The sequence below is a fragment of the Schistocerca cancellata genome, chromosome 1, assembly GCF_023864275.1.
Source record: "Schistocerca cancellata isolate TAMUIC-IGC-003103 chromosome 1, iqSchCanc2.1, whole genome shotgun sequence".
Classification (NCBI taxonomy): domain Eukaryota; kingdom Metazoa; phylum Arthropoda; class Insecta; order Orthoptera; family Acrididae; genus Schistocerca; species Schistocerca cancellata.
In genome coordinates, this window is record NC_064626.1 from 753642214 (window position 1) to 753654973 (window position 12760).

The following is a 12760-nucleotide window of genomic DNA, read 5'->3' on the forward strand; positions in this document are numbered from 1 at the left end:
CGCCTGACGCATAGCAATAGCTACGTGGTAAAGCTTAACTGCTAAGCTTACGACTCGAACCAAACTACTGTAGCTGTATCGTCATTCATTCGGCCTAAATTGTGTCTCATATTACAACGGACCAATTTTGTTTCGATTTGGAGGTGCGGCCTACAACTTTTCTCTCCCCTTGAATTTCGAGTCTCAAATTTCAGGTGCGGCTTAGAATCGGGAATTTTTTTTTCCTTTATTTCGAGTCTCATTTTTCAGGTGCGGCTTAGATTCGAGTGCGGCTTAGATTCGAGTAAATACGGTAGCTGTCCTGACTTCCGTTTGCCTTCAGTGTGATCTTGTTGAATTTGTCCCTCTGTGGAAGGCAATCACTTTGTGCTGCCAGTGCTGTTTCCCATGCTTTGCTGAGCTGAAACACTGTCTTCCTGTTGATGAAGTAATTTATTATTCCCTTGAAGTAACATTGTTCATCTAATGCTGTCACTGACCATTCCCATCAATTTTCTATTGAACATTAACTACAGCGACACTAAGATTCTATTGTCCACCTCCACCTATGGAGATTCTGTCATTAAAGTAGCACTCAAAACACATCATAGAAAATGACATAATCAACATACAGACAGAGTTTCACCTCAGTATTGTGTGGGAACCATCGTCACACATGCTAAGGTGTCACTGGCCATGGAGAAATAAATCCAATCTGAGCAAATCAATGAAGGATCAAGGCTGAAAGGCAGCTAGGATGGGCACCAACATTTTGCTCATGCACATATGCCAGGATTACACCCAAGCTTCCCTGTACCAAGCACATGAAGCCTTGGCTCATTTTTCTGGCAGGGTGCTCTGGATCTCAATGATCCCTATGACAATGTTATAGCCCTGCCTCCTGAAGCCTACATTTTTCTAGTGAACCAACACACAAACTGGTGAGTCACTACAGCTCCCACCAGTGAACCTGAAGATGATAAGCAGCTGCCTCATTGAAATGCTTGGAGTTTTCTTGTATAGTTTCCACATCTCCATCCAATTAAACGGTGAAGAACCTTTGAAGCAAATGCAAGAGTAATTGCTTTGAAAAGGCTTTGTCCTATTCCTGCTACCATCTTGAGTTGATCCTATCTGTATAATGAAACTTTAAAATCTATTTCCCATCAATTTGCTTTTGAACCATTCACAACTCAGAAAAAATTAGTTGAATTAGATTTTTCTAAATATGCATCACACATCACTTTTCTAATAGGGTGATAACTTTTACAGAAATAATAAAAAAACACAGTGGCAGGTGAATAGATATTAAAAAAGTGAAAAAAGACACAAAAGTGAGTAGGAACATAAAAGCTTTCAGTATTAATTGTCACTTGGTGGTCTCATGGGAAAGTGCGTGCCCGGAAACCCTAAGGATACAGAATTGAATCTTGATCAAACACCAGATTTTTTCAGTCTGCTTTAATGCTTGCCTTCACCTATCAGTGACGTGAATACGTGCCAGGAACGACATTTGCTTTGGATTCCAAATTAAACTGGCAGTCCCTTTCATCCAGTAGGCTTACTGTGGTAGGTTAAGGACACAGAAGTTGCTGAATGTGTTCAATTGGAAGAACTTACAAACCAAGAGCTGGACAACCCTCTTGGGGGCTCCTAATCAATCATGACATATGATTTGTTTTTTAATCATTCTGCAGAAGTTTGTGAATCGGCTAGTTCAGTTGGTGGAGCACTTGTGTGCAAAAGCGAAGGTCAGTTTCATCAGAGTTGAGTACCAGTATAGCATATTGTTTTAATCTGCCAAGAAGTTTCAGTATCAAAACTCTGTCTTGATAACTCAATTGCAGAAATTACACATTGAAAAAGGAATTGATATAGTGAGACCTTAAAAAATATTTCTTAAAATTATGTTTGACAAGTTATCAGAATGGAAGACTCACCTTGTTGTACAAGATTTTGTGACAGGATTTCAATTCTTTATATTTACAAAAAACAGTGACTAAATGAAAATTGAATCTGGTAAAGGAGTTGCAGTAGATGTAGTTTTGCTATTTGAATCTGTTCATCCTGATAGAGGACTGTGCTGTCAGCCTTCTGTCACAAATAAATCCGATTACAAGAAGCAAAAATCTGATTTCTTTCTCAAATACCAATATATCATTCACATAGCTGCACCAAGAGCAACTAGTCTTTTTGGAGAAGTTTTAGTAGTTACTGACATTTACCTCAAATTCAAAAATACTTACATAATTTGGATATATCAGCAGCAGATAATGACATTGATAATAATGATTATTATTGCTGCCAGTGCCAAATCATAAAGGAAACATTTTTCCAGTGGTGTTCCACTAATTGTATTTGTAAAGATGGAATCAATAGTGTAATGGTTTTTTAATGTTTCCATGTTTTCTTATTTTTGTTTCCCCTTTTCTTTTATGACAACACTTACAGTAGTTTTCAGTCAATAAGGTCATTTGTTTTTTTACTGATGCATCATAATAAGGATGTGAATTCTTGCACAAATATTGCCGATACAAAATTGTTTTGGGAGTAAGGTTCAAAGCTTGCTCAAGGACATTTGTTTTAGTTTTCAGCTACCAGTATTTCATTTTTTTCATTATTAACCTTTACTTATAGGTCAGCTACAAACACTTACTGCTCCATGTTTTTTAAGTTCATTTTTGTAAAAACGTTTTTGGAAGTGACTATTAACAGCAGTCAAGTAATGCATAAAATGCATGTTTGACCATCAGATGCTTTTATTTTAAATCCAAATATCAATCTGTTTCAGTCTTGGATCATCTTTGCAGATGAGGGTTAAAATGGTTTAAGCCACCTCATTACATTTGTCATTACTAAATAATGTGTAGAGCATGTCATGAATATCAGTATACGACACTGGACTTTCAGAAGCAAACATACTAATACTAAATGTATACAGAGAAGCATTTGCTTCTAACCGTCTGGTGTCATATATGACCCATATATTATTTAAGTAATGACAAATGTAGTGTGCTGGCTTAAACCTTTTTAACCGTTATCTGTGAAGATGGTCCAAGACTGAAACCAGTTGACACTTGGGTTTAAGAAAAAAGCAGCTGATGGTCAAACATGCATTTTACACATTCCATTTTTGTGATAGTATTTTCATTTATAGAATTCTTTTCCTCTCCATGTTCATGGTTTAGTTATGAAAGTGCAGAATCACCATGCAGAAATTAAAGCACAAGTAAATTTTGTTGCAGTTCTGTGACATTGAGTCAGGCATTTGACACTTGAAATAGCAGTCAGGCGGCACACACTGAAAATCAAAATACAACACTTCACGTGACAGACTTATTCTTAAGCTCAGATAGACAGCAGAAGAAAGAAATCGGGTGGTGCAAGCTAGAGGTTCTGTAACTGCTAATTGCTAAAACTCCACAATGAGATGTGTAAATCCATTTGGCCACAATGAAATGTAACAAAAACCAATATTTTGCTACAGACTGAGAATAGTAGAGCATCTTTAATTTTCAGTGCTAAGTGTTTCACAGGATTAATATGTATATGGACAGTCTTGAACATAGTCTACTGCAATGTGTACAAAGAGATGCTTCACAGGACTTACAGCCCCCACTGGCAGATGTATTACTACAGAATAGTCAAAAATCGCAAATAGTTTGCTTTTACACATGTAAGCCTGCCAGTTATTTTACGGAGAGAGTATTTATTCCTTGACCTGATCACATAGTTTAATACATTACACGTTGTCTTGCAGGATAGAGTGTGACCCATAGTGAGTCTGTTTTCTAGGTGAATGATCATTGTACTGGTATGCAAGCCAGCATGAAAGTGGTTGTGCAATTTTACTTACTTGTGTGGGCAAATGTCAGACTGATTTGGAACTTTTGCCTCAGAGGAGTAGGTTGTGAAAAGGGGGGGGGGGGGGGAGGTTGCAGAATAAAATACAGCTAAAATACAAACTGAACAAAGTTTTTACTTCCTCCCTTAGGTGGTGACATGTTTGTGGCAACAGGAAGGATACCCCATCAAAGATTTAAAATATCAATAACTATCAAATTCCACTTGAGAAATTCATCTTCATTAGTGGACTCTGCTATAGTTTATACAAACGTTGAAGAAAAAGAAGACGCCATTAAATGGGTTTACTTTATAATTATGGGACTGAACAGTGAGGCATTATAATTTTTTTTCACAATTTTAATTGATCTCATCATTTTAATTAAAATAGTAACAAGAAAAATCATAAATGTTGAATGTTGTTTAATATTTGCATTGAACTGAAGAGGTTCAGTTTGAAAACCTTTGAAAGGGATGAGGTAACCTCTTGGCTGGTTGCTCATGAAAATGTTCACATATTCAGACAGTCCATTATTTTCTGTTTCATCTGTTATTATAGCAAGCTGATTGCTCAGTCATGCTGCAAGTGAGATATTGGTGATGCACAATTGTGAATCAGGCAAGAAGTGTGTTTAACATGAGAATAAAGGAAACTTGGGATATTTACAGCACTCTTCATCTACATTTAAGAGCAAGAAGCTGTAAATATGTGGAACTAAAATCAATTGTTCCTTTAATAGTAATAATAATAATAATAATAATAATAATAATAATAATAATAATAATAATAATCCCGTATCATCTAACACAGCCACACATCGATCAAGATACATCCAACACATGGCTAAGAAAAGGCAATATATACAGTGAGACGGAAGGATTCATGATTGCAATACAGGATCAAACAATAAACACCAGATATTACAGCAAGCATATTATTAAAGATCCCAATACCACAACAGATAAATGCAGACTTTGCAAACAACAAATAGAAACAGTAGATCACATCACAAGCGGATGTACAATACTAGCAAATACAGAATACCCCAGAAGACATGACAATGTAGCAAAAATAATACACCAACAGCTTGCCTTACAACATAAACTTATAAAACAACACGTTCCCACATACAAGTATGCACCACAAAATGTACTGGAGAATGATGAATACAAATTATACTGGAACAGCACCATTATAACAGATAAAACAACACCACATAACAAACCTGACATCATACTCACCAATAAAAAGAAGAAATTAACACAACTAATCGAAATATCCATACCCAATACAACAAATATACAAAAGAAAACAGGAGAAAAAATTGAAAAATACATCCAACTGGCTGAGGAAGTCAAAGACATGTGGCATCAGGATAAAGTTGACATTATACCAATTATACTATCAACAACAGGAGTCATACCACACAATATCCACCAGTACATCAATGCAATACAGCTACATCCAAACTTATATATACAACTACAGAAATCCGTAATTATTGATACATGTTCAATCACCCGAAAGTTCCTAAATGCAATATAACATACACCGTACAGTTAAAAGAAAGTCACGCTTGATCAAGGTCCGCGTCACTTTCCATTTTTAACCAGACCTAAGGTCTGAGAAAGGAAAGAAGATAATAATAATAATATGGCTTTTGGAACAGACAAATGTAAGAAAAATAGCATAGTCAAGGGAAAACACACTAAACAAGAAGGTTACATACTGGTTAACCACAGCGACTGCATAGAAGCGATGGAAAAAACAGATGCCTATAAATATCTAGGATACAGACAAAAAATAGGAATAGATAATGCAAATATTAAAGAAGAACTAAAAGAAAAATATAGACAAAGACTAACAAAAATACTGAAAACAGAATTGACAGCAAGCAACAAGACAAAAGCTATAAATACTTATGCTATACCAATATTGACCTACTCATTTGGAGTAGTGAAATGGAGTAACACAGACCTAGAAGCACTCAATACACTTACATGATCACAATGCCACAAATATAGAATACATTACATACATTCAGCAACAGAAAGATTCACATTAAGCAGAAAGGAAGGAGGAAGGGGATTTATCGACATAAAAAACCTACATTATGGACAGGTAGACAATTTAAGAAAATTCTTTCTAGAACGAGCAGAAACTAGCAAAATACACAAAGCAATCACTCATATAAATACATCGGCTACACCACTGCAATTTCATAACCACTTCTACAACCCTCTAGAGCACATAACATCAACAGATACAAAGAAAGTAAATTGGAAAAAGAAAACACTACATGGCAAGCACCCGTATCATCTAACACAACCACACATCTATCAAGATGCATCCAACACATGGCTAAGAAAAGGCAATATATACAGTGAGACGGAAGGATTCATGATTGCAATACAGGATCAAACAATAAACACCAGATATTACAGCAAGCATATTATTAAAGATCCCAATACCACAACAGATAAATGCAGACTTTGCAAACAACAAATAGAAACAGTAGATCACATCACAAGCGGATGTACAATACTAGCAAATACAGAATACCCCAGAAGACATGACAATGTAGCAAAATAATACATCAACAGCTTGCGTTACAATATAAACTTATAAAACAACGCGTTCCCACATACAAGTATGCACCACAAAATGTACTGGAGAATGATGAATACAAATTATACTGGAACAGCACCATTATAACAGATAAAACAACACCACATAACAAACCTGACATCATACTCACCAATAAAGTCTGTGTCACTTTCCATTTTTGACCAGACATAACGTCTGAGAAAAGAAAGAAAAAAAGAATAATAATAATAATAATAATAATAATAATATACTTCAATTGTGGAAGTGCATAGAGAAAAAGATGGTTCAAAAGCGATTTCCCAACATTTACAATGTATTTTTTTCTCAATGAATGAAGTAAATTAAAATATTTCTGTTGTGAATAAGATACCTCTTGAAACTGTGTGGTATTCATCCAAACTAAAGTTGTTATGAGTATTAACATTATAAAAAAGAGAGCTTTCATGTACCTAAAAATAAAAAAAAAAAAAAATTTGTGGTGTGTGTCAATGTAATTATCATATATTATTGAGGAAGGTTTTGTAACAAGTAATCATTATTTACATTACCAAGTATGTTTCACTACCCTTTACCTTTTCAGGTGTTACCACATCCACAGAAGGTGCAAATTTGGTTTTACTACATAAGTGTAAGAGAGATGCAAACTTTCTTTGTAGTGCACAAAGTTAATATTTTGGTACCCACACTTGGCAAATAATATGGGAGTATGAGGAGCAAATATCAACTGCTATTTGTTTTATGTAGTAAAACTAAATGAGCACTTTCTGTTAGTGAGTGTGAAAACACCCAAATGTTATAAAATAAGTATGATACCCCATCAGGGACACCGCACCCAGGGACAGGGCAGGGCCCCCCCTCCTCCCCTTCCCCCCTCGCAGGTCTTAGATAAAGCAAAAAAATGCATTGTAGTCAGGTGGTTGTTTCCTTCAAGAAAATATTTAAAAGTCAGTGTTATCAAGGTATTCAATAGTATCAGAACTGAAACTTTTTTATGGCTACTTACAACTCTCCACTCATCTTCCAAAGTATTAAAAATACTCCACACCTCCAGGTATAACCCCCTCCCCCCCCACACCCCCTGTACTATCTATCGTATGGGCACCCTTGTACCACACTGTGATAGAACAGGTATGTTGCATTTATCATTCTTTAACAATAAAACATCCATTGCAAGCACTTTTGATCAATTCCTTTAACATTAGTTTTATCCAGTTAAAAGCTCATATTGTTGTAACAGGAGGCACTTTTGACTACAACAAAAAATTGCTTTAAATTCTCTCTTTTTTTCATACCACACATTTTTTTATATTTACTCAGTCAGAATTCACTGTTAATTTTAGTTTTTGATTTTGGTTTCCTTTACAGAAATCATACATACATTTATTGAAAACAAAAGCCCATTTTGCTAGCAGAGATATGAGAGATCTTGCATTAAAAAATTTCTATCTAAAAAACTATATAATTATGAACTTGCTGGCCAGTACTCACCTACAGGAGAAATGTTAGTACTGACAACACAAACGTACAGGCTGTGCCAGGGACAAAGGTCAATATTCAGGGCTATGAAAGGAACTATCATTTAAAGCAAATAGTCTAGTAAACATAGGCTCTAAAATGCATACCTTAAGTACTATGAGCACCTGTACAGTAGAACAGATTTGTTCCACAGTATCAAAGATGAAGAAATGCCCACAACTCTTAAGGTATGCATTTTAGAGTCCATGTTTACTAGACTTTTTTGCTTTGAATGATCATTCCTGTCATATCCCTGAATACCGCCAATTCCTCCTGGGACATCCTGCATAAATATACATACACAATCCTCACTTTCAAAAGTCATAGTTGTTTCCTCAGGGAGAAGAGAGGGATAGATTGTGAAAAGTTAAAAATGAAGAGCAAGTCGGACATTAGGATGAGATAGACCAACCCATTGTAAGGACAAGGAGGAACAAACTCAAGAATAGCTGTTTGTGGATTCTTTAATCTTTATTTTTTGCCAAATAGTTTTGACTGAGTGCACACAGAGTAGAAATTGCCTGTCTTTGGATTATTTGCCACACTGATTGAAGGCCATTGACAATTACACTACTGGCCATTAAAATTGCTACACCACGAAGATGACGTGCTACAGATGCTAAATTTAACCGACAGGAAGAAGATGCTATGATATGCAAATGATTAGCTTTTCAGAGCATTCACACGAGGTTGGCGCTGGTGGCGACACCTACAATGTGCTGACATGAGGAAAGTTTCCAACCCATTTCCCATACAGAAATGGCAGTTGACCGGCGTTGCCTGGTGAAACATTGTTGTGATGCCTCGTGTAAGGAGGAGAAATGCGTATCATCACATTTCCAACTTTGATAAAGGTCAGATTGTAGCCTATCACGATTGCAGTGTATCGAATCGCGACATTGCTGCTCGTGTTGGTCGAGATCCAATGACTGTTAGCAGAATATGGAATCGGTGGGTTCAGGAGGGTAATATGGAACGCCGTGCTGGATCCCAGCGGCCTCATATCACTAGCAGTTGAGATGACAGGCATCTTATCTGCATGGCTGTAACGGATCGTGCAGCCACATCTCGATCCCTGAGTCAACAGATGGGGACGTTTGCAAGACAACAACCATCTGCATGAACAGTTTGACGACATTTGCAACAGCATGGCCTGTCAGCTCAGAGACCATGGCTGCGGTTACCCTTGACGCTGCATCACAGACAGGAGCACCTGTGATGGTGTCTCAACGATGAACCTGGGTGCACAAATGGCAAAACGTCATTTTTTCGGTTGAATCCAGGTTCTGTTTACAGCATCATGATGGTCGCATCCGTGTTTGGTGATATCGCGGTGAACACACATTGGAAGTGTGTATTCGTCATCGGCATATCATCCGGTTTGATGGTATGGCATCCCATTGGTTACACGTCTCGGTCACCTCTTGTTTGCATTGACGGCACTTTGAACAGTGAACGTTACATTTCAGATGTGTTATGACCTGTGGCTTTGCCCTTCATTCGATCCCTACGAAACCCTACAGTTCAGTATGATAATGCACGACCGCATGTTGCAGGTCCTGTACGGGCCTTTCTGGATACAGAAAATGTTCGACTGCTGCCCTGGCCAGCACATTCTCCAGATCTCTTACCAATTGAAAACGTCTGGTCGACGGTGGCCGAGCAACTGGCTCATCACAATATGCCATCACTACTCTTGATGAGTTGTGGTATCGTGTTGTAGCTGCATGGTTAACTGTACCTGTACACGCCATCCAAGCTCTGTTTGACTCAATGCCCAGGCGTATCAAGGCCGTTATTACGGCCAGAGGTGGTTGTTCAGGGTACTGATTTCGCAGGATCTATGCACCCAAATTGCATGAAAATGTAATCATATGTCAGTTCTAGTATAATATATTTGTCCAATGAATACCCGTTTATCATCTGCATTTCTTCTTGGTGTAATAATTTTAATGGCCAGTAGTTTATCTTCAGACACGACAATATGTACTGATGTAGCTTAAAGCCAATAGCCAACAGTTTATCTGACCATGGAGGTAAAATGATTACAGTAAAGTATACTGAGCAGTTAGAGATTACAGAAGAAAAGGATTTCACCGCACAATCGTAAGCAATGATGTAAGAAACTATAGAAAGGATGCTAGGAATAAAAATATAAAACTGATAGTGAACATGGAAAATTTAACTGTTCGTTAAACATGTTTCTACATCAATTTTGAGTCTTGATTTTGCCTAAAAACAAGGAACATGCTTCACCAGACATGGACTTCACTTGAATCGTAAAGGAAAGTGCACATTAGGAAAACTGATAAGTGAACTAAATAAAAGTAAGTCCCAAAAGACAGTCAGAGAACTAGGGTGGTATGAACCATGTGTGAGACCAACAACAGAAGCCCCTTCAACAGAGGACAATAGCAGTGCACCAGCTAGAACTGTGGATACAGCCACATCTACAGCCACGAGGAACGATAGAGCTGCCATTTGCTTATCTACCAGCAGTAAGAGTGTGAGTAGCTGCAGTGAAGATTTTTTATGGACTATCATCCCCCAGCCAGTGCCACAAAAACTGTAAATATAGATGCGTCTAACTCTTTGCCTATCCTTCTCAAAAACAGAACTTTAATTATGCACCTAAATGTACAATGAATCAAAAACAAAATAGATGAAATTGATATGTTCCTAAGTTCAAACCCATGTCATGTTTTCTGTGTAAATGAACACTGGCTCACACCAGCTGAAATTGCCCTGTATACCCCAGAAGGATTTGAATTAGTAAGCTCATATTGTAGAACCAAAAGTAGTCATGGAGGAGTCGCTATTTTTATAAAGAGAAACTCTAACATTGAATATGTAGCACAAAAAGTCGACCATTTTTGCAAAGAGCAACTTTTTGAAATTGCTGCATTATTGCTTCCCAAACTTAAATTAGTGATCATCTCTATTTATCGCACTCCTAGCTCTGATATTCATCAGTTTATTGACCAAATGGAGACTTTAAATAAGTACCTGCTGGTAAAATACAGACACCACAAGATAGCATACATTGGTGACATTAATATAGACATTCGACTAAAAACACCAACTGTCACACACTTTCAAAACATGTTAAGGTATAACAACTTGTACTGTATGAATAACAAGCCAACCAGATTAGATGCCTGCCTAGATAACATAATCTCCAATTTGACAAAAGACGAGTGTCAGTACGGAGTGATAAATCCAGTTTTATCTGACCATGACAGCCTATGGCTAATGGTCAACTGTGAAAACTATCCTACTCAGCAACCTGAACACATTAAGAGGATCAGACTATTATATCCTGACAACATTACAAAGTTAAGGCAAAAATTATCAGAAGTTGAGTGGGACAGAGTATATAATTGTAATAACAACGGTAATGCTTTTAACTTATTCATGAACATACTAACAAGCTTAGTTCAAAACTGTTGCCCACAAATAATCAAAAAGATGAAAACAGATGGTGCACCAAATAGAAAAAAGAAGCACAATTGGTTCGCTCCTGAACTGCATGACCTGAGAAACACACTTATTGCCCTACATAAAATGGCTAAAACTGGTAACCTAGAATCGAAGCAGAGGTATAAAGAAGCCAGGAAGAATTATAGAACTGAAATACAGATGGCAAAGCAGAGAGCCAATGATGCTTTCATTGAAAACTCCAGCAACAAATGCAAAGCAGCCTGGCAGGTAATAAACAAAATAGCAGGGAAGCATAAAAACAGACAAGAAATTCCAATAGCGCCAGGAAAATTAAATGAATTTTTTGTTAACAGTACTAAGTTGGAAGCTACTGCTACCTCTGCGCCAGATGATGCAACTTCTGAAAGTTTTACCCACAACATTCCTGACCTAAATAACTTATCCTTTAAATGGAAACAGGTGTCCTGCCAAACTGTATACAAAGTCGTCACAAACCTACATGGCTCATACAGTGAAGATCTCTATGGCATCTCCAACACCATCTTGAAACAAATAATTGACATTATTGTTGCCCCTCTTACCTTTCTGATCAATAGTACTTTTACAGCTGGAAAATTTCCTGAGGTCCTGAAGGCTACTATTGTTATCCCAATCTATAAAACAGGAGAAAAAAACAAACCTGAAAGTTACCGTCCAATATCCCTCATACCTATATTATCCAAGATAATAGAATGCTGCATTAAAACACAACTTTGCAACTACGTTGCTGAACAAAATCTTTTTTCCTCCTCGCTCTTTGGTTTTAGGCCAGGATTGTCTACAATAAATGCAGTAGAAACTCTTGTGACAGACATACTTGATGGCTTCGAGAACAATTCCATCACTTGTGCTGTACTACTAGATCTGAGTAAAGCATTTGATACTGTATCCCATGAAATACTAATAAATAAACTAGAGTGCTATGGTGTAAAAAATAACGAACTGGCATTAATCAGATCATACCTGACAAACAGAACTCAGGTAGTTATAGTAAATAGCCAGCAATCAAATGCCCTACCAGTTGTAAGAGGCGTGCCACAAGGCTCAGTGCTTGGACCTTTTCTCTTCCTGGTATACATGAATGATTTGCCTACTTTCATGCTTCACAAGTCAATAATATATGCTGACGACACAACCCTGATTACCTCAGATAACAAATTGGAGGAAGTGAAGAAACAAACAAAAGCAATGCTTGAAAAGTCTGCCATATGGCTCCACAGTAACAAGCTGATACTCAACAGTAGCAAGACGGAAACTATGTATTTCTTCTTGCACAATCTACAGGAAAAATTAAATGAGTCTGACTCTGTAAGACTTCTAGGAATCCACCTGGAC